The sequence below is a fragment of the Pongo abelii genome, chromosome 1, assembly GCF_028885655.2.
Source record: "Pongo abelii isolate AG06213 chromosome 1, NHGRI_mPonAbe1-v2.0_pri, whole genome shotgun sequence".
Lineage (NCBI taxonomy): Eukaryota > Metazoa > Chordata > Mammalia > Primates > Hominidae > Pongo > Pongo abelii.
Window position 1 is genome coordinate 105,383,624 of NC_071985.2, and position 23,636 is coordinate 105,407,259.

The window sequence follows — 23,636 nt, forward strand, 5'->3', positions numbered from 1 at the left end:
AGCATAGGCCTCAGAGGGCTCCAAATAAACACTTGGAGATTCCACAAAAGGAGTGTTTTCAAACTGCTCTATCAAAAGGAATGTTCAAGTCTGTGAGTTGAATGCACTCATCACACAGAAGTTTCTGAGAATGCTTCTCTCTTGTTTTTAGTTGAAGATATTTCATTTCCAAGCATAGGCCTCAAAGCGCTCCAAATATCTACTTGCAGATTCTACAAAAAGAGTGTTTCAAAACTGCTCTTCCAAAAGGTAGGTTGAAGTATGTGAGTTGAATGCACTCATCACACAGAAGTTTCTGAGAATGCTTCTCTCTTGTTTTTAGGTGAAGATATTTCATTTCCCAGCATAGGCCTCAAAGCGCTCCAAATGTCTACTTGCAGATTCTACAAAAAGAGTGTTTCAAAACTGCTCTTTCAAAAGGAAGGTTCAAGTCTGTGAGTTGAATGCACTCATCACAAAGAAGTTTCTGAGACTGCTTCTGTCTAGTTGTTATTTGAAGACATTTCCTTTTCAATCTTTGGCCTCAAAGGGCTCGAAATAAACACTTGCAGATTCTACTAAAGGAGTGTTTCAAAAGTGTCCTATAGAAAGGAACGTTCAACTTTGTGAGTTGAATGAACTCATCACGCAGAAGTTTCTGAGAATGCTTCTGTCTAGTTTTTATGTGAAGATATTTCCTTTTCCAGCATAGGCCTCAGAGCGCTCCAAATAAACACTTGCAGATTCTACAAAAGGTGTGTTTCCAAACTGCTCTATCGAAGGGAATATTCAAGTCTGTGAGTTGAATGCACTCATCACACAGAAGTTTCTGAGAATGCTTCTCTCTTGTTTTTAGGTGAAGATATTTCATTTCCCAGCCTAGGCCTCAAAGCGCTCCAAATATCTACTTGCAGATTCTACAAAAAGAGTGTTTCAAAACTGCTCTTTCAAAAGGAAGGTTGAAGTCTGTGAGTTGAATGCACTCATCACCAAGAAGTATCTCAGAATGCTTCTGTGTAGTTTGTATGTGAAGATATTTCCTTTTCCAGCATAGGCCTCAAAGCACTCCAAATAAACACTTGCAGATTCTACAAAAGGAGTGTTTCCAAACTGCTCTATCGAAAGGAATGTTCAAGTCTGTGAGTTGAATGCACTCATCACACAGAAGTTTCTGAGAATGCTTCTCTCCTGTTTTTAGGTGAAGATATTTCGTTTGCCAGCATAGGCCTCAAAGAGCTCCAAATGTCTACTTGCAGATTCTACAAAAAGAGTGTTTCAAAACTGCTCTTTCCAAAGGAACGTTCAAGTCTGTGAGTTGAATGCCCTCATCACAAAGAAGTTTCTGAGAATGCCTCTCTCTTGTTTTTAGGTGAAGATATTTCATTTCCCAGCATAGGCCTCAAAGCGCTCCAAATATCTACTTGCAGATTCTACAAAAAGAGTGTTTCAAAACTGCTCTTTCAAAAGGAAAGTTCAGGTCTGTGAGTTGAATGCACTCATCACCAAGAAGTATCTCAGAATGCTTCTGTGTAGTTTTAATGTGAAGATATTTCCTTTTCCAGCATAGGCCTCAAAGCACTCCAAATAAACACTTGCAGATTCTACAAAAAGAGTGTTTCAAAACTCCACCTTCAAAAGGAAGGTTCAAGTCTCTGAGTTGAATGCCCTCATCACAAAGAAGTTTCTGAGAATGCCGCTCTCTTGTTTTTAGGTGAAGATATTTCATTTCCCAGCATAGGCCTCAAAGCGCTCGAAATATCTACTTGCAGATTCTACAAAAAGAGAGTTTCAAAACTGCTCTTTCAAAAGGAAAGTTCAGATCTGTGAGTTGAATGCACTCATCACCAAGAAGTATCTCAGAATGCTTCTGTGTAGTTTTTATGTGAAGATATTTCCTTTCCAGCATAAGCCTCAAAGCACTCCAAATAAACACTTGCAGATTCTACAAAAGGAGTGTTTCCAAACTGCTCTATCGAAAGGAATGTTCAAGTCTGTGAGTTGAATGCACCCATCATCCAGAAGTTTCTTAGAATGTTTCTCTCTTGTTTTTAGGTGAAGATATTTCATTTGCCAGCATAGGCCTCAAAGCGCTCCAAATGTCTACTTGCAGATTCAACAAAAAGGGTGTTTCAAAACTGCTCTTTCAAAAGGAAGGTTCAAGTCTGTGAGTTGAATGCACTCATCGCAAAGAAGTTTCTGAGAATGCTTCTTTGCAGTTTTTATTTGAAGACATTTCCTTTTCCATCATTGGCCTCAAAGGGCTCGAAATAAACAGTTGCAGATTCTACTAAAGGAGTGTTTCAAAACTGTCCTATCAAAAGGAACGTTCAAGTCTGTGAGTTGAATGAACTCATCACACCGAAGTTTCTGAGAATGCTTCTGTCTAGTTTTTATGTGAAGATATTTCCTTTTCCAGCATAGGCCTCAGAGGGCTCCAAATAAACACTTGGAGATTCCACAAAAGGAGTGTTTTCAAACTGCTCTATCAAAAGGAATGTTCAAGTCTGTGAGTTGAATGCACTCATCACACAGAAGTTTCTGAGAATGCTTCTCTCTTGTTTTTAGGTGAAGATATTTCATTTCCCAGCATATTCGTCAAAGCGCTCCAAATATCTACTTGCAGATTCTACAAAAAGAGTGTTTCAAAACTGGTCTTTCAAAAGGAAGGTTGAAGTCTGTGAGTTGAATGCACTCATCACACAGAAGTTTCTGAGAATGCTTCTCTCTTGTTTTTAGGTGAAGATATTTCATTTCCCAGCATAGGCCTCAAAGCGCTCGAAATATCTACTTGCAGATTCTACAAAAAGAGTGTTTCAAAACTGCTCTTTCAAAAGGAAGGGTGAAGTCTGTGAGTTCAATGCACTCATCACCAAGAAGTATCTCAGAATGCTTCTGTGTAGTTTGTATGTGAAGATATTTCCTTTTCCAGCATAGGCCTCAAAGCACTCCAAATAAACACTTGCAGATTCTACAAAAGGAGTGTTTCCAAACTGCTCTATCGAAAGGAATGTTCAAGTCTGTGAGTTGAATGCACTCATCACACAGAAGTTTCTGAGAATGCTTCTCTCCTGTTTTTAGGTGAAGATATTTCATTTGCCAGCATAGGCCTCAAAGCGCTCCAAATGTCTACTTGCAGATTCTACAAAAAGAGTGTTTCAAAACTGCTCTTTCCAAAGGAAGGTTCAAGTCTGTGAGTTGAATGCCCTCATCACAAAGAAGTTTCTGAGAATGCCTCTCTCTTGTTTTTAGGTGAAGATATTTCATTTCCCAGCATAGGCCTCAAAGCGCTCCAAATATCAACTTGCTGATTCTACAAAAAGAGTGTTTCAAAACTGCTCTTTCAAAAGGAAAGTTCAGGTCTGTGAGTTGAATGCACTCATCACCAAGAAGTATCTCAGAATGCTTCTGTGTAGTTTTAATGTGAAGATATTTCCTTTTCCAGCATAGGCCTCAAAGCACTCCAAATAAACACTTGCAGATTCTACAAAAAGAGTGTTTCAAAACTCCTCTTTCAAAAGGAAGTTTCAAGTCTCTGAGTTGAATGCCCTCATCACAAAGAAGTTTCTGAGAATGCCGCTCTCTTGTTTGTAGGTGAAGATATTTCATTTCCCAGCATAGGCCTCAAAGCGCTCGAAGTATCTACTTGCAGATTCTACAAAAAGAGAGTTTCAAAACTGCTCTTTCAAAAGGAAAGTTCAGATCTGTGAGTTGAATGCACTCATCACCAAGAAGTGTCTGAGAATCCTTCTGTGTAGTTTTAATGTGAAGATATTTCCTTTTCCAGCATAGGCCTCAAAGCACTCCAAATAAACACTTGCAGATTCTACAAAAGGAGTGTTTCCAAACTGCTCTATCGAAAGGAATGTTCAAGTCTGTGAGTTGAATGCACTCATCACACAGAAGTTTCTGAGAATGTTTCTCTCTTGTTTTTAGGTGAAGATATTTCATTTCCCAGCATAGGCCTCAAAGCGCTCCAAATGTCTACTTGCAGATTCTACAAAAAGAGTGTTTCAAAACTGCTCTTTCAAAAGGAAGGTTCAAGTCTGTGAGTTGAATGCACTCATCACAAAGAAGTTTCTGAGAATGCTTCTGTCTAGTTCTTATTTGAAGACATTTCCTTTTCAATCTTTGGCCTCAAAGGGCTCGAAATAAACACTTGCATATTCTACTAAAGGAGTGTTTCAAATGTGTCCTATAGAAAGGAACGTTCAACTTTGTGAGATGAATGAACTCATCATGCAGAAGTTTCTGAGAATGCTTCTGTCTAGTTTTTATGTGAAGATATTTCCTTTTCCAGCCTAGGCCTCAGAGCGCTCCAAATAAACACTTGCAGATTCTACAAAAGGAGTGTTTCCAAACTGCTCTATCGAAGGGAATATTCAAGTCTGTGAGTTGAATGCACTCATCACACAGAAGTTTCTGAGAATGCTTCTCTCTTGCTTTTAGGTGAAGATATTTCATTTCCCAGCATAGGCCTCAAAGCGCTCCAAATATCTACTTGCAGATTCTACAAAAAGAGTGTTTGAAAACTGCTCTTTCAAAAGGAAGGTTGAAGTCTGTGAGTTGAATGCACTCATCACCAAGAAGTATCTCAGAATGCTTCTGTGTAGTTTGTATGTGAAGATATTTCCTTTTCCAGCATAGGCCTCAAAGCACTCCAAATAAACACTTGCAGATTCTACAAAAGGAGTGTTTCCAAACTGCTCTATCGAAAGGAATGTTCAAGTCTGTGAGTTGAATGCACTCATCACACAGAAGTTTCTGAGAATGCTTCTCTCCTGTTTTTAGGTGAAGATATTTCGTTTGCCAGCATAGGCCTCAAAGCGCTCCAAATGTCTACTTGCAGATTCTACAAAAAGAGTGTTTCAAAACTGCTCTTTCCAAAGGAAGGTTCAAGTCTGTGAGTTGAATGCCCTCATCACAAAGAAGTTTCTGAGAATGCCTCTCTCTTGTTTTTAGGTGAAGATATTTCATTTCCCAGCATAGGCCTCAAAGCGCTCCAAATATCCACTTGCAGATTCTACAAAAAGAGTGTTTCAAAACTGCTCTTTCAAAAGGAAAGTTCAGGTCTGTGAGTTGAATGCACTCATCACCAAGAAGTATCTCAGAATGCTTCTGTGTAGTTTTAATGTGAAGATATTTCCTTTTCCAGCATAGGCCTCAAAGCACTCCAAATAAACACTTGCAGATTCTACAAAAAGAGTGTTTCAAAACTCCACCTTCAAAAGGAAGGTTCAAGTCTCTGAGTTGAATGCCCTCATCACAAAGAAGTTTCTGAGAATGCCGCTCTCTTGTTTTTAGGTGAAGATATTTCATTTCCCAGCATAGGCCTCAAAGCGCTCGAAATATCTACTTGCAGATTCTACAAAAAGAGAGTTTCAAAACTGCTCTTTCAAAAGGAAAGTTCAGGTCTGTGAGTTGAATGCACTCATCACCAAGAAGTATCTCAGAATGCTTCTGTGTAGTTTTTATGTGAAGATATTTCCTTTCCAGCATAAGCCTCAAAGCACTCCAAATAAACACTTGCAGATTCTACAAAAGGAGTGTTTCCAAACTGCTCTATCGAAAGGAATGTTCAAGTCTGTGAGTTGAATGCACCCATCATCCAGAAGTTTCTTAGAATGTTTCTCTCTTGTTTTTAGGTGAAGATATTTCATTTGCCAGCATAGGCCTCAAAGCGCTCCAAATGTCTACTTGCAGATTCAACAAAAAGGGTGTTTCAAAACTGCTCTTTCAAAAGGAAGGTTCAAGTCTGTGAGTTGAATGCACTCATCGCAAAGAAGTTTCTGAGAATGCTTCTTTGCAGTTTTTATTTGAAGACATTTCCTTTTCCATCATTGGCCTCAAAGGGCTCGAAATAAACAGTTGCAGATTCTACTAAAGGAGTGTTTCAAAACTGTCCTATCAAAAGGAACGTTCAAGTCTGTGAGTTGAATGAACTCATCACACCGAAGTTTCTGAGAATGCTTCTGTCTAGTTTTTATCTGAAGATATTTCCTTTTCCAGCATAGGCCTCAGAGGGCTCCAAATAAACACTTGGAGATTCCACAAAAGGAGTGTTTTCAAACTGCTCTATCAAAAGGAATGTTCAAGTCTGTGAGTTGAATGCACTCATCACACAGAAGTTTCTGAGAATGCTTCTCTCTTGTTTTTAGGTGAAGATATTTCATTTCCCAGCATATTCGTCAAAGCGCTCCAAATATCTACTTGCAGATTCTACAAAAAGAGTGTTTCAAAACTGGTCTTTCAAAAGGAAGGTTGAAGTCTGTGAGTTGAATGCACTCATCACACAGAAGTTTCTGAGAATGCTTCTCTCTTGTTTTTAGGTGAAGATATTTCATTTCCCAGCATAGGCCTCAAAGCGCTCGAAATATCTACTTGCAGATTCTACAAAAAGAGTGTTTCAAAACTGCTCTTTCAAAAGGAAGGGTGAAGTCTGTGAGTTCAATGCACTCATCACCAAGAAGTATCTCAGAATGCTTCTGTGTAGTTTGTATGTGAAGATATTTCCTTTTCCAGCATAGGCCTCAAAGCACTCCAAATAAACACTTGCAGATTCTACAAAAGGAGTGTTTCCAAACTGCTCTATCGAAAGGAATGTTCAAGTCTGTGAGTTGAATGCACTCATCACACAGAAGTTTCTGAGAATGCTTCTCTCCTGTTTTTAGGTGAAGATATTTCATTTGCCAGCATAGGCCTCAAAGCGCTCCAAATGTCTACTTGCAGATTCTACAAAAAGAGTGTTTCAAAACTGCTCTTTCCAAAGGAAGGTTCAAGTCTGTGAGTTGAATGCCCTCATCACAAAGAAGTTTCTGAGAATGCCTCTCTCTTGTTTTTAGGTGAAGATATTTCATTTCCCAGCATAGGCCTCAAAGCGCTCCAAATATCAACTTGCTGATTCTACAAAAAGAGTGTTTCAAAACTGCTCTTTCAAAAGGAAAGTTCAGGTCTGTGAGTTGAATGCACTCATCACCAAGAAGTATCTCAGAATGCTTCTGTGTAGTTTTAATGTGAAGATATTTCCTTTTCCAGCATAGGCCTCAAAGCACTCCAAATAAACACTTGCAGATTCTACAAAAAGAGTGTTTCAAAACTCCTCTTTCAAAAGGAAGTTTCAAGTCTCTGAGTTGAATGCCCTCATCACAAAGAAGTTTCTGAGAATGCCGCTCTCTTGTTTGTAGGTGAAGATATTTCATTTCCCAGCATAGGCCTCAAAGCGCTCGAAGTATCTACTTGCAGATTCTACAAAAAGAGAGTTTCAAAACTGCTCTTTCAAAAGGAAAGTTCAGATCTGTGAGTTGAATGCACTCATCACCAAGAAGTGTCTGAGAATCCTTCTGTGTAGTTTTAATGTGAAGATATTTCCTTTTCCAGCATAGGCCTCAAAGCACTCCAAATAAACACTTGCAGATTCTACAAAAGGAGTGTTTCCAAACTGCTCTATCGAAAGGAATGTTCAAGTCTGTGAGTTGAATGCACTCATCACACAGAAGTTTCTGAGAATGTTTCTCTCTTGTTTTTAGGTGAAGATATTTCATTTCCCAGCATAGGCCTCAAAGCGCTCCAAATGTCTACTTGCAGATTCTACAAAAAGAGTGTTTCAAAACTGCTCTTTCAAAAGGAAGGTTCAAGTCTCTGAGTTGAATGCACTCATCACAAAGAAGTTTCTGAGAATGCTTCTGTCTAGTTGTTATTTGAAGACATTTCCTTTTCAATCTTTGGCCTCAAAGGGCTCGAAATAAACACTTGCAGATTCTACTAAAGGAGTGTTTCAAAAGTGTCCTATAGAAAGGAACGTTCAACTTTGTGACTTGAATGAACTCATCATGCAGAAGTTTCTGAGAATGCTTCTGTCTAATTTTTATGTGAAGATATTTCCTTTTCCAGCATAGGCCTCAGAGCGCTCCAAATAAACACTTGCAGATTCTACAAAAGGAGTGTTTCCAAACTGCTCTATCGAAAGGAATGTTCAAGTCTGTGAGTTGAATGCACTCATCACACAGAAGTTTCTGAGAATGCTTCTCTCCTGTTTTTAGGTGAAGATATTTCATTTGCCAGCATAGGCCTCAAGGCGCTCCAAATGTCTACTTGCAGATTCTACAAAAAGAGTGTTTCAAAACTGCTCTTTCCAAAGGAAGGTTCAAGTCTGTGAGTTGAATGCCCTCATCACAAAGAAGTTTCTGAGAATGCCTCTCTCTTGTTTTTAGGTGAAGATATTTCATTTCCCAGCATAGGCCTCAAAGCGCTCCAAATATCTACTTGCAGATTCTACAAAAAGAGTGTTTCAAAACTGCTCTTTCAAAAGGAAAGTTCAGGTCTGTGAGTTGAATGCACTCATCACCAAGAAGTATCTCAGAATGCTTCTGTGTAGTTTTAATGTGAAGATATTTCCTTTTCCAGCATAGGCCTCAAAGCACTCCAAATATCTACTTGCAGAGTCTACAAAAAGAGTGTTTCAAAACTGCTCTTTCAAAAGGAAGGTTGAAGTCTGTGAGTTGAATGCACTCAACACAAAGAAGTATCTCAGAATGCTTCTGTGTAGTTTGTATGTGAAGATATTTCCTTTTCCAGCATAGGCCTCAAAGCACTCCAAATAAACACTTGCAGATTCTACAAAAAGAGTGTTTCAAAACTCCTCTTTCAAAAGGAAGGTTCAAGTCTCTGAGTTGAATGCCCTCATCCAAAGAAGTTTCTGAGAATGCCTCTCTCTGGTTTTTAGGTGAAGATATTTCATTTCCCAGCATAGGCCTCAAAGCGCTCCAAATATCTACTTGCAGATTCTACAAAAAGAGAGTTTCAAAACTGCTCTTTCAAAGGGAAAGTTCAGGTCTGTGAGTTGAATGCACTCATCACCAAGAAGTATCTCAGAATGCTTCTGTGTAGTTTTAATGTGAAGATATTTCCTTTTCCAGCATAGGCCTCAAAGCACTCCAAATAAACACTTGCAGATTCTACAAAAAGAGTGTTTCAAAACTCCTCTTTCAAAAGGAAGGTTCAAGTCTCTGAGTTGATTGCCCTCATCACACAGAAGTTTCTGAGAATGCCTCTCTCTTGTTTTTAGGTGAAGATATTTCATTTCCCAGCATAGGCCTCAAAGCGCTCGAAATATCTACTTGCAGATTCTACAAAAAGAGAGTTTCAAAACTACTCTTTCAAAAGGAAAGTTCAGGTCTGTGAGTTGAATGAACTCATCACCAAGAAGTATTTCAGAATGCTTCTGTGTAGTTTTTATGTGAAGATATTTCCTTTCCAGCATAAGCCTCAAAGCACTCCAAATAAACACTTGCAGATTCTACAAAAGGAGTGTTTCCAAACTGCTCTATCGAAAGGAATGTTCAAGTCTGTGAGTTGAATGCACTCATCACACAGAAGTTTCTGAGAATGTTTCTCTCTTGTTTTTAGGTGAAGATATTTCATTTCCCAGCATAGGCCTCAAAGCGCTCCAAATATCTACTTGCAGAGTCTACAAAAAGAGTGTTTCAAAACTGCTCTTTCAAAAGGAAGGTTGAAGTCTGTGAGTTGAATGCACTCATCACACAGAAGTTTCTGAGAATGCTTCTCTCTTGTTTTTAGGTGAAGATATTTCATTTCCCAGCATAGGCCTCAAAGCGCTCCAAATATCTACTTGCAGATTCTACAAAAAGAGTGTTTCAAAACTGCTCTTTCAAAAGGAAGGTTGAAGTCTGTGAGTTGAATGCACTTATCACACAGAAGTTTCTGAGAATGTTTCTCTCTTGTTTTTAGGTGAAGGTATTTCATTTCCCAGTATAGGCCTCAAAGCGCTCCAAATGTCTACTTGCAGATTCTACAAAAAGAGTGTTTCAAAACTCCTCTGTCAAAAGGAAGGTTCAAGTCTCTGAGTTGAATGCCCTCATCCAAAGAAGTTTCTGAGAATGCCTCTCTCTTGTTTTTAGGTGAAGATATTTCATTTCCCAGCATAGGCCTCAAAGCGCACGAAATATCTACTTGCAGATTCTACAAAAAGAGAGTTTGAAAATTGCTCTTTCAAAGGGAAAGTTCAGGTCTGTGAGTTGAATGCACTCATCACCAAGAAGTATCTCAGAATGCTTCTGTGTAGTTTTTATGTGAAGATATTTCCTTTCCAGCATAAGCCTCAAAGCACTCCAAATAAACACTTGCAGATTCTACAAAAGGAGTGTTTCCAAACTGCTCTATCGAAAGGAATGTTCAAGTCTGTGAGTTGAATGCACTCATCACACAGAAGTTTCTGAGAATGCTTCTCTCCTGTTTTTAGGTGAAGATATTTCATTTGCCAGCATAGGCCTCAAAGCGCTCCAAATGTCTACTTGCAGATTCTACAAAAAGAGTGTTTCAAAACTGCTCTTTCCAAAGGAAGGTTCAAGTCTGTGAGTTGAATGCCCTCATCACATAGAAGTTTCTGAGAATGCCTCTCTCTTGTTTTTAGGTGAAGATATTTCATTTCCCAGCATAGGCCTCAAAGCGCTCCAAATATCTACTTGCAGATTCTACAAAAAGAGTGTTTCAAAACTGCTCTTTCAAAAGGAAAGTTCAGGTCTGTGAGTTGAATGCACTCATCACCAAGAAGTATCTCAGAATGCTTCTGTGTAGTTTTAATGTGAAGATATTTCCTTTTCCAGCATAGGCCTCAAAGCACTCCAAATAAACACTTGCAGATTCTACAAAAAGAGTGTTTCAAAACTGCTCTTTCAAAAGGAAGGTTCAAGTCTGTGAGTTGAATGCACTCATCGCAAAGAAGTTTCTGAGAATGCTTCTTTGTAGTTTTTATTTGAAGACATTTCCTTTTCCATCATTGGCCTCAAAGGGCTCGAAATAAACAGTTGCAGATTCTACTAAAGGAGTGTTTCAAAACTGTCCTATCAAAAGGAACGTTCAAGTCTGTGAGTTGAATGAACTCATCACACCGAAGTTTCTGAGAATGCTTCTGTCTAGTTTTTATGGGAAGATATTTCCTTTTCCAGCATAGGCCTCAGAGGGCTCCAAATAAACACTTGGAGATTCCACAAAAGGAGTGTTTTCAAACTGCTCTATCAAAAGGAATGTTCAAGTCTGTGAGTTGAATGCACTCATCACACAGAAGTTTCTGAGAATGCTTCTCTCTTGTTTTTAGGTGAAGATATATCATTTCCCAGCATAGGCCTCAAAGCGCTCCAAATATCTACTTGCAGATTCTACAAAAAGAGTGTTTCAAAACTGGTCTTTCAAAAGGAAGGTTGAAGTCTGTGAGTTGAATGCACTCATCACACAGAAGTTTCTGAGAATGCTTCTCTCTTGTTTTTAGGTGAAGATATTTCATTTCCCAGCGTAGGCCTCAAAGCGCTCCAAATATCTACTTGCAGAGTCTACAAAAAGAGTGTTTCAAAACTGCTCTTTCAAAAGGAAGGTTGAAGTCTGTGAGTTGAATGCACTCAACACAAAGAAGTATCTCAGAATGCTTCTGTGTAGTTTGTATGTGAAGATATTTCCTTTTCCAGCATAGGCCTCAAAGCACTCCAAATAAACACTTGCAGATTCTACAAAAGGAGTGTTTCCAAACTGCTCTATCGAAAGGAATGTTCAAGTCTGTGAGTTGAATGCACTCATCACACAGAAGTTTCTGAGAATGCCTCTCTCTTGTTTTTAGGTGAAGATATTTCATTTCCCAGCATAGGCCTCAAAGCGCTCCAAATGTCTACTTGTAGATTCTACAAAAAGAGTGTTTCAAAACTGCTCTTTCAAAAGGAAGGTTCAAGTCTCTGAGTTGAATGCACTCATCACAAAGAAGTTTCTGAGAATGCTTCTGTCTAGTTGTTATTTGAAGACATTTCCTTTTCAATCTTTGGCCTCAAAGGGCTCGAAATAAACACTTGCAGATTCTACTAAAGGAGTGTTTCAAAAGTGTCCTATAGAAAGGAACGTTCAACTTTGTGACTTGAATGAACTCATCATGCAGAAGTTTCTGAGAATGCTTCTGTCTAATTTTTATGTGAAGATATTTCCTTTTCCAGCATAGGCCTCAGAGCGCTCCAAATATCCACTTGCAGATTCTACAAAAAGAGTGTTTCAAAACTGCTCTTTCAAAAGGAAAGTTCAGGTCTGTGAGTTGAATGCACTCATCACCAAGAAGTATCTCAGAATGCTTCTGTGTAGTTTTAATGTGAAGATATTTCCTTTTCCAGCATAGGCCTCAAAGCACTCCAAATAAACACTTGCAGATTCTACAAAAAGAGTGTTTCAAAACTGCTCTTTCAAAAGGAAGGTTCAAGTCTGTGAGTTGAATGCACTCATCGCAAAGAAGTTTCTGAGAATGCTTCTTTGTAGTTTTTATTTGAAGACATTTCCTTTTCCATCATTGGCCTCAAAGGGCTCGAAATAAACAGTTGCAGATTCTACTAAAGGAGTGTTTCAAAACTGTCCTATCAAAAGGAACGTTCAAGTCTGTGAGTTGAATGAATTCATCACACCGAAGTTTCTGAGAATGCTTCTGTCTAGTTTTTATGTGAAGATATTTCCTTTTCCAGCATAGGCCTCAGAGGGCTCCAAATAAACACTTGGAGATTCCACAAAAGGAGTGTTTTCAAACTGCTCTATCAAAAGGAATGTTCAAGTCTGTGAGTTGAATGCACTCATCACACAGAAGTTTCTGAGAATGCTTCTCTCTTGTTTTTAGTTGAAGATATTTCATTTCCCAGCATAGGCCTCAAAGCGCTCCAAATATCTACTTGCAGATTCTACAAAAAGAGAGTTTCAAAACTGCTCTTTCAAAAGGAAAGTTCAGATCTGTGAGTTGAATGCACTCATCACCAAGAAGTATCTCAGAATGCTTCTGTGTAGTTTTTATGTGAAGATATTTCCTTTCCAGCATAAGCCTCAAAGCACTCCAAATAAACACTTGCAGATTCTACAAAAGGAGTGTTTCAAAACTGCTGTTTCAAAAGGAAGGTTCAAGTCTGTGAGTTGAATCCACTCATCGCAAAGAAGTTTCTGAGAATGCTTCTTTGTAGTTTTTATTTGAAGACATTTCCTTTTCCATCATTGGCCTCAAAGGGCTCGAAATAAACAGTTGCAGATTCTACTAAAGGAGTGTTTCAAAACTGTCCTATCAAAAGGAACGTTCAAGTCTGTGAGTTGAATGAACTCATCACACCGAAGTTTCTGAGAATGCTTCTGTCTAGTTTTTATGTGAAGATATTTCCTTTTCCAGCATAGGCTTCAGAGGGCTCCAAATAAACACTTGGAGATTCCACAAAAGGAGTGTTTTCAAACTGCTCTATCAAAAGGAATGTTCAAGTCTGTGAGTTGAATGCACTCATCACACAGAAGTTTCTGAGAATGCTTCTCTCTTGTTTTTAGGTGAAGATATTTCATTTCCCAGCATAGGCCTCAAAGTGCTCCAAATATCTACTTGCAGATTCCACAAAAAGAGTGTTTCAAAACTGGTCTTTCAAAAGGAAGGTTGAAGTCTGTGAATTAAATGCACTCATCACACAGAAGTTTCTGAGAATGCTTCTCTCTTGTTTTTAGATGAAGATATTTCATTTCCCAGCATAGGCCTCAAAGCGCTCCAAATATCTACTTGCAGAGTCTACAAAAAGAGTGTTTCAAAACTGCTCTTTCAAAAGGAAGGTTGAAGTCTGTGAGTTGAAAGCACTCATCACCAAGAAGTATCTCAGAATGCTTCTGTGTAGTTTGTATGTGAAGATATTTCCTTTTCCAGCATAGGCCTCAAAGCACTCCAAATAAACACTTGCAGATTCTACAAAAGGAGTGTTTCCAAACTGCTCTATCGAAAGGAATGTTCAAGTCTGTGAGTTGAATGCACTCATCACACAGAAGTTTCTGAGAATGTTTCTCTCTTGTTTTTAGGTGAAGATATTTCATTTCCCAGCATAGGCCTCAAAGCGCTCCAAATGTCTACTTGCAGATTCTACAAAAAGAGTGTTTCAAAACTGCTCTTTCAAAAGGAAGGTTCAAGTCTCTGAGTTGAATGCACTCATCACAAAGAAGTTTCTGAGAATGCTTCTGTCTAGTTGTTATTTGAAGACATTTCCTTTTCAATCTTTGGCCTCAAAGGGCTCGAAATAAACACTTGCAGATTCTACTAAAGGAGTGTTTCAAAAGTGTCCTATAGAAAGGAACGTTCAACTTTGTGACTTGAATGAACTCATCATGCAGAAGTTTCTGAGAATGCTTCTGTCTAATTTTTATGTGAAGATATTTCCTTTTCCAGCATAGGCCTCAGAGCGCTCCAAATAAACACTTGCAGATTCTACAAAAGGAGTGTTTCCAAACTGCTCTATCGAAAGGAATGTTCAAGTCTGTGAGTTGAATGCACTCATCACACAGAAGTTTCTGAGAATGCTTCTCTCCTGTTTTTAGGTGAAGATATTTCATTTGCCAGCATAGGCCTCAAGGCGCTCCAAATGTCTACTTGCAGATTCTACAAAAAGAGTGTTTCAAAACTGCTCTTTCCAAAGGAAGGTTCAAGTCTGTGAGTTGAATGCCCTCATCACAAAGAAGTTTCTGAGAATGCCTCTCTCTTGTTTTTAGGTGAAGATATTTCATTTCCCAGCATAGGCCTCAAAGCGCTCCAAATATCTACTTGCAGATTCTACAAAAAGAGTGTTTCAAAACTGCTCTTTCAAAAGGAAAGTTCAGGTCTGTGAGTTGAATGCACTCATCACCAAGAAGTATCTCAGAATGCTTCTGTGTAGTTTTAATGTGAAGATATTTCCTTTTCCAGCATAGGCCTCAAAGCACTCCAAATATCTACTTGCAGAGTCTACAAAAAGAGTGTTTCAAAACTGCTCTTTCAAAAGGAAGGTTGAAGTCTGTGAGTTGAATGCACTCAACACAAAGAAGTATCTCAGAATGCTTCTGTGTAGTTTGTATGTGAAGATATTTCCTTTTCCAGCATAGGCCTCAAAGCACTCCAAATAAACACTTGCAGATTCTACAAAAAGAGTGTTTCAAAACTCCTCTTTCAAAAGGAAGGTTCAAGTCTCTGAGTTGAATGCCCTCATCCAAAGAAGTTTCTGAGAATGCCTCTCTCTGGTTTTTAGGTGAAGATATTTCATTTCCCAGCATAGGCCTCAAAGCGCTCCAAATATCTACTTGCAGATTCTACAAAAAGAGAGTTTCAAAACTGCTCTTTCAAAGGGAAAGTTCAGGTCTGTGAGTTGAATGCACTCATCACCAAGAAGTATCTCAGAATGCTTCTGTGTAGTTTTAATGTGAAGATATTTCCTTTTCCAGCATAGGCCTCAAAGCACTCCAAATAAACACTTGCAGATTCTACAAAAAGAGTGTTTCAAAACTCCTCTTTCAAAAGGAAGGTTCAAGTCTCTGAGTTGATTGCCCTCATCACACAGAAGTTTCTGAGAATGCCTCTCTCTTGTTTTTAGGTGAAGATATTTCATTTCCCAGCATAGGCCTCAAAGCGCTCGAAATATCTACTTGCAGATTCTACAAAAAGAGAGTTTCAAAACTACTCTTTCAAAAGGAAAGTTCAGGTCTGTGAGTTGAATGAACTCATCACCAAGAAGTATTTCAGAATGCTTCTGTGTAGTTTTTATGTGAAGATATTTCCTTTCCAGCATAAGCCTCAAAGCACTCCAAATAAACACTTGCAGATTCTACAAAAGGAGTGTTTCCAAACTGCTCTATCGAAAGGAATGTTCAAGTCTGTGAGTTGAATGCACCCATCATCCAGAAGTTTCTGAGAATGTTTCTCTCTTGTTTCTAGGTGAAGATATTTCATTTCCCAGCATAGGCCTCAAAGCGCTCCAAATATCTACTTGCAGAGTCTACAAAAAGAGTGTTTCAAAACTGCTCTTTCAAAAGGAAGGTTGAAGTCTGTGAGTTGAATGCACTCATCACACAGAAGTTTCTGAGAATGCTTCTCTCTTGTTTTTAGGTGAAGATATTTCATTTCCCAGCATAGGCCTCAAAGCGCTCCAAATATCTACTTGCAGATTCTACAAAAAGAGTGTTTCAACACTGCTCTTTCAAAAGGAAGGTTGAAGTCTGTGAGTTGAATGCACTCATCACACAGAAGTTTCTGAGAATGTTTCTCTCTTGTTTTTAGGTGAAGGTATTTCATTTCCCAGTATAGGCCTCAAAGCGCTCCAAATGTCTACTTGCAGATTCTACAAAAAGAGTGTTTCAAAACTCCTCTGTCAAAAGGAAGGTTCAAGTCTCTGAGTTGAATGCCCTCATCCAAAGAAGTTTCTGAGAATGCCTCTCTCTTGTTTTTAGGTGAAGATATTTCATTTCCCAGCATAGGCCTCAAAGCGCACGAAATATCTACTTGCAGATTCTACAAAAAGAGAGTTTCAAAATTGCTCTTTCAAAGGGAAATTTCAGGTCTGTGAGTTGAATGCACTCATCACCAAGAAGTATCTCAGAATGCTTCTGTGTAGTTTTTATGTGAAGATATTTCCTTTCCAGCATAAGCCTCAAAGCACTCCAAATAAACACTTGCAGATTCTACAAAAGGAGTGTTTCCAAACTGCTCTATCGAAAGGAATGTTCAAGTCTGTGAGTTGAATGCACTCATCACACAGAAGTTTCTGAGAATGCTTCTCTCCTGTTTTTAGGTGAAGATATTTCATTTGCCAGCATAGGCCTCAAAGCGCTCCAAATGTCTACTTGCAGATTCTACAAAAAGAGTGTTTCAAAACTGCTCTTTCCAAAGGAAGGTTCAAGTCTGTGAGTTGAATGCCCTCATCACAAAGAAGTTTCTGAGAATGCCTCTCTCTTGTTTTTAGGTGAAGATATTTCATTTCCCAGCATAGGCCTCAAAGCGCTCCAAATATCTACTTGCAGATTCTACAAAAAGAGTGTTTCAAAACTGCTCTTTCAAAAGGAAAGTTCAGGTCTGTGAGTTGAATGCACTCATCACCAAGAAGTATCTCAGAATGCTTCTGTGTAGTTTTAATGTGAAGATATTTCCTTTTCCAGCATAGGCCTCAAAGCACTCCAAATAAACACTTGCAGATTCTACAAAAAGAGTGTTTCAAAACTGCTCTTTCAAAAGGAAGGTTCAAGTCTGTGAGTTGAATGCACTCATCGCAAAGAAGTTTCTGAGAATGCTTCTTTGTAGTTTTTATTTGAAGACATTTCCTTTTCCATCATTGGCCTCAAAGGGCTCGAAATAAACAGTTGCAGATTCTACTAAAGGAGTGTTTCAAAACTGTCCTATCAAAAGGAACGTTCAAGTCTGTGAGTTGAATGAACTCATCACACCGAAGTTTCTGAGAATGCTTCTGTCTAGTTTTTATGGGAAGATATTTCCTTTTCCAGCATAGGCCTCAGAGGGCTCCAAATAAACACTTGGAGATTCCACAAAAGGAGTGTTTTCAAACTGCTCTATCAAAAGGAATGTTCAAGTCTGTGAGTTGAATGCACTCATCACACAGAAGTTTCTGAGAATGCTTCTCTCTTGTTTTTAGGTGAAGATATTTCATTTCCCAGCATAGGCCTCAAAGCGCTCCAAATATCTACTTGCAGATTCTACAAAAAGAGTGTTTCAAAACTGCTCTTTCAAAAGGAAGGTTGAAGTCTGTGAGTTGAATGCACTCATCACACAGAAGTTTCTGAGAATGCTTCTCTCTTGTTTTTAGGTGAAGATATTTCATTTCCCAGCGTAGGCCTCAAAGCGCTCCAAATATCTACTTGCAGAGTCTACAAAAAGAGTGTTTCAAAACTGCTCTTTCAAAAGGAAGGTTGAAGTCTGTGAGTTGAATGCACTCAACACAAAGAAGTATCTCAGAATGCTTCTGTGTAGTTTGTATGTGAAGATATTTCCTTTTCCAGCATAGGCCTCAAAGCACTCCAAATAAACACTTGCAGATTCTACAAAAGGAGTGTTTCCAAACTGCTCTATCGAAAGGAATGTTCAAGTCTGTGAGTTGAATGCACTCATCACACAGAAGTTTCTGAGAATGCCTCTCTCTTGTTTTTAGGTGAAGATATTTCATTTCCCAGCATAGGCCTCAAAGCGCTCCAAATGTCTACTTGTAGATTCTACAAAAAGAGTGTTTCAAAACTGCTCTTTCAAAAGGAAGGTTCAAGTCTCTGAGTTGAATGCACTCATCACAAAGAAGTTTCTGAGAATGCTTCTGTCTAGTTGTTATTTGAAGAAATTTCCTTTTCAATCTTTGGCCTCAAAGGGCTCGAAATAAACACTTGCAGATTCTACTAAAGGAGTGTTTCAAAAGTGTCCTATAGAAAGGAACGTTCAACTTTGTGACTTGAATGAACTCATCATGCAGAAGTTTCTGAGAATGCTTCTGTCTAATTTTTATGTGAAGATATTTCCTTTTCCAGCATAGGCCTCAGAGCGCTCCAAATAAACACTTGCAGATTCTACAAAAGGAGTGTTTCCAAACTGCTCTATCAAAGGGAATATTCAAGTCTGTGAGTTGAATGCACTCATCACACAGAAGTTTCTGAGAATGCTTCTCTCTTGCTTTTAGGTGAAGATATTTCATTTCCCAGCATAGGCCTCAAAGCGCTCCAAATATCTACTTGCAGATTCTACAAAAAGAGTGTTTGAAAACTGGTCTTTCAAAAGGAAGGTTGAAGTCTGTGAGTTGAATGCACTCATCACCAAGAAGTATCTCAGAATGCTTCTGTGTAGTTTGTATGTGAAGATATTTCCTTTTCCAGCATAGGCCTCAAAGCACTCCAAATAAACACTTGCAGATTCTACAAAAGGAGTGTTTCCAAACTGCTCTATCGAAAGGAATGTTCAAGTCTGTGAGTTGAATGCACTCATCACACAGAAGTTTCTGAGAATGCTTCTCTCCTGTTTTTAGGTGAAGATATTTCATTTGCCAGCATAGGCCTCAAAGCGCTCCAAATGTCTACTTGCAGATTCTACAAAAAGAGTGTTTCAAAACTGCTCTTTCCAAAGGAAGGTTCAAGTCTGTGAGTTGAATGCCCTCATCACAAAGAAGTTTCTGAGAATGCCTCTCTCTTGTTTTTAGGTGAAGATATTTCATTTCCCAGCATAGGCCTCAAAGCGCTCCAAATATCTACTTGCAGATTCTACAAAAAGAGTGTTTCAAAACTGCTCTTTCAAAAGGAAAGTTCAGGTCTGTGAGTTGAATGCACTCATCACCAAGAAGTATCTCAGAATGCTTCTGTGTAGTTTTAATGTGAAGATATTTCCTTTTCCAGCATAGGCCTCAAAGCACTCCAAATAAACACTTGCAGATTCTACAAAAAGAGTGTTTCAAAACTGCTTTTTCAAAAGGAAGGTTCAAGTCTGTGAGTTGAATGCACTCATCGCAAAGAAGTTTCTGAGAATGCTTCTTTGTAGTTTTTATTTGAAGACATTTCCTTTTCCATCATTGGCCTCAAAGGGCTCGAAATAAACAGTTGCAGATTCTACTAAAGGAGTGTTTCAAAACTGTCCTATCAAAAGGAACGTTCAAGTCTGTGAGTTGAATGAACTCATCACACCGAAGTTTCTGAGAATGCTTCTGTCTAGTTTTTATGGGAAGATATTTCCTTTTCCAGCATAGGCCTCAGAGGGCTCCAAATAAACACTTGGAGATTCCACAAAAGGAGTGTTTTCAAACTGCTCTATCAAAAGGAATGTTCAAGTCTGTGAGTTGAATGCACTCATCACACAGAAGTTTCTGAGAATGCTTCTCTCTTGTTTTTAGGTGAAGATATATCATTTCCCAGCATAGGCCTCAAAGCGCTCCAAATATCTACTTGCAGATTCTACAAAAAGAGTGTTTCAAAACTGGTCTTTCAAAAGGAAGGTTGAAGTCTGTGAGTTGAATGCACTCATCACACAGAAGTTTCTGAGAATGCTTCTCTCTTGTTTTTAGGTGAAGATATTTCATTTCCCAGCGTAGGCCTCAAAGCGCTCCAAATATCTACTTGCAGAGTCTACAAAAAGAGTGTTTCAAAACTGCTCTTTCAAAAGGAAGGTTGAAGTCTGTGAGTTGAATGCACTCAACACAAAGAAGTATCTCAGAATGCTTCTGTGTAGTTTGTATGTGAAGATATTTCCTTTTCCAGCATAGGCCTCAAAGCACTCCAAATAAACACTTGCAGATTCTACAAAAGGAGTGTTTCCAAACTGCTCTATCGAAAGGAATGTTCAAGTCTGTGAGTTGAATGCACTCATCACACAGAAGTTTCTGAGAATGCCTCTCTCTTGTTTTTAGGTGAAGATATTTCATTTCCCAGCATAGGCCTCAAAGCGCTCCAAATGTCTACTTGTAGATTCTACAAAAAGAGTGTTTCAAAACTGCTCTTTCAAAAGGAAGGTTCAAGTCTCTGAGTTGAATGCACTCATCACAAAGAAGTTTCTGAGAATGCTTCTGTCTAGTTGTTATTTGAAGACATTTCCTTTTCAATCTTTGGCCTCAAAGGGCTCGAAATAAACACTTGCAGATTCTACTAAAGGAGTGTTTCAAAAGTGTCCTATAGAAAGGAACGTTCAACTTTGTGACTTGAATGAACTCATCATGCAGAAGTTTCTGAGAATGCTTCTGTCTAATTTTTATGTGAAGATATTTCCTTTTCCAGCATAGGCCTCAGAGCGCTCCAAATATCCACTTGCAGATTCTACAAAAAGAGTGTTTCAAAACTGCTCTTTCAAAAGGAAAGTTCAGGTCTGTGAGTTGAATGCACTCATCACCAAGAAGTATCTCAGAATGCTTCTGTGTAGTTTTAATGTGAAGATATTTCCTTTTCCAGCATAGGCCTCAAAGCACTCCAAATAAACACTTGCAGATTCTACAAAAAGAGTGTTTCAAAACTGCTCTTTCAAAAGGAAGGTTCAAGTCTGTGAGTTGAATGCACTCATCGCAAAGAAGTTTCTGAGAATGCTTCTTTGTAGTTTTTATTTGAAGACATTTCCTTTTCCATCATTGGCCTCAAAGGGCTCGAAATAAACAGTTGCAGATTCTACTAAAGGAGTGTTTCAAAACTGTCCTATCAAAAGGAACGTTCAAGTCTGTGAGTTGAATGAATTCATCACACCGAAGTTTCTGAGAATGCTTCTGTCTAGTTTTTATGTGAAGATATTTCCTTTTCCAGCATAGGCCTCAGAGGGCTCCAAATAAACACTTGGAGATTCCACAAAAGGAGTGTTTTCAAACTGCTCTATCAAAAGGAATGTTCAAGTCTGTGAGTTGAATGCACTCATCACACAGAAGTTTCTGAGAATGCTTCTCTCTTGTTTTTAGTTGAAGATATTTCATTTCCCAGCATAGGCCTCAAAGCGCTCCAAATATCTACTTGCAGATTCTACAAAAAGAGAGTTTCAAAACTGCTCTTTCAAAAGGAAAGTTCAGATCTGTGAGTTGAATGCACTCATCACCAAGAAGTATCTCAGAATGCTTCTGTGTAGTTTTTATGTGAAGATATTTCCTTTCCAGCATAAGCCTCAAAGCACTCCAAATAAACACTTGCAGATTCTACAAAAGGAGTGTTTCAAAACTGCTGTTTCAAAAGGAAGGTTCAAGTCTGTGAGTTGAATCCACTCATCGCAAAGAAGTTTCTGAGAATGCTTCTTTGTAGTTTTTATTTGAAGACATTTCCTTTTCCATCATTGGCCTCAAAGGGCTCGAAATAAACAGTTGCAGATTCTACTAAAGGAGTGTTTCAAAACTGTCCTATCAAAAGGAACGTTCAAGTCTGTGAGTTGAATGAACTCATCACACCGAAGTTTCTGAGAATGCTTCTGTCTAGTTTTTATGTGAAGATATTTCCTTTTCCAGCATAGGCTTCAGAGGGCTCCAAATAAACACTTGGAGATTCCACAAAAGGAGTGTTTTCAAACTGCTCTATCAAAAGGAATGTTCAAGTCTGTGAGTTGAATGCACTCATCACACAGAAGTTTCTGAGAATGCTTCTCTCTTGTTTTTAGGTGAAGATATTTCATTTCCCAGCATAGGCCTCAAAGTGCTCCAAATATCTACTTGCAGATTCCACAAAAAGAGTGTTTCAAAACTGGTCTTTCAAAAGGAAGGTTGAAGTCTGTGAATTAAATGCACTCATCACACAGAAGTTTCTGAGAATGCTTCTCTCTTGTTTTTAGATGAAGATATTTCATTTCCCAGCATAGGCCTCAAAGCGCTCCAAATATCTACTTGCAGAGTCTACAAAAAGAGTGTTTCAAAACTGCTCTTTCAAAAGGAAGGTTGAAGTCTGTGAGTTGAAAGCACTCATCACCAAGAAGTATCTCAGAATGCTTCTGTGTAGTTTGTATGTGAAGATATTTCCTTTTCCAGCATAGGCCTCAAAGCACTCCAAATAAACACTTGCAGATTCTACAAAAGGAGTGTTTCCAAACTGCTCTATCGAAAGGAATGTTCAAGTCTGTGAGTTGAATGCACTCATCACACAGAAGTTTCTGAGAATGTTTCTCTCTTGTTTTTAGGTGAAGATATTTCATTTCCCAGCATAGGCCTCAAAGCGCTCCAAATGTCTACTTGCAGATTCTACAAAAAGAGTGTTTCAAAACTGCTCTTTCAAAAGGAAGGTTCAAGTCTCTGAGTTGAATGCACTCATCACAAAGAAGTTTCTGAGAATGCTTCTGTCTAGTTGTTATTTGAAGACATTTCCTTTTCAATCTTTGGCCTCAAAGGGCTCGAAATAAACACTTGCAGATTCTACTAAAGGAGTGTTTCAAAAGTGTCCTATAGAAAGGAACGTTCAACTTTGTGACTTGAATGAACTCATCATGCAGAAGTTTCTGAGAATGCTTCTGTCTAATTTTTATGTGAAGATATTTCCTTTTCCAGCATAGGCCTCAGAGCGCTCCAAATAAACACTTGCAGATTCTACAAAAGGAGTGTTTCCAAACTGCTCTATCGAAAGGAATGTTCAAGTCTGTGAGTTGAATGCACTCATCACACAGAAGTTTCTGAGAATGCTTCTCTCCTGTTTTTAGGTGAAGATATTTCATTTGCCAGCATAGGCCTCAAGGCGCTCCAAATGTCTACTTGCAGATTCTACAAAAAGAGTGTTTCAAAACTGCTCTTTCCAAAGGAAGGTTCAAGTCTGTGAGTTGAATGCCCTCATCACAAAGAAGTTTCTGAGAATGCCTCTCTCTTGTTTTTAGGTGAAGATATTTCATTTCCCAGCATAGGCCTCAAAGCGCTCCAAATATCTACTTGCAGATTCTACAAAAAGAGTGTTTCAAAACTGCTCTTTCAAAAGGAAAGTTCAGGTCTGTGAGTTGAATGCACTCATCACCAAGAAGTATCTCAGAATGCTTCTGTGTAGTTTTAATGTGAAGATATTTCCTTTTCCAGCATAGGCCTCAAAGCACTCCAAATATCTACTTGCAGAGTCTACAAAAAGAGTGTTTCAAAACTGCTCTTTCAAAAGGAAGGTTGAAGTCTGTGAGTTGAATGCACTCAACACAAAGAAGTATCTCAGAATGCTTCTGTGTAGTTTGTATGTGAAGATATTTCCTTTTCCAGCATAGGCCTCAAAGCACTCCAAATAAACACTTGCAGATTCTACAAAAAGAGTGTTTCAAAACTCCTCTTTCAAAAGGAAGGTTCAAGTCTCTGAGTTGAATGCCCTCATCCAAAGAAGTTTCTGAGAATGCCTCTCTCTGGTTTTTAGGTGAAGATATTTCATTTCCCAGCATAGGCCTCAAAGCGCTCCAAATATCTACTTGCAGATTCTACAAAAAG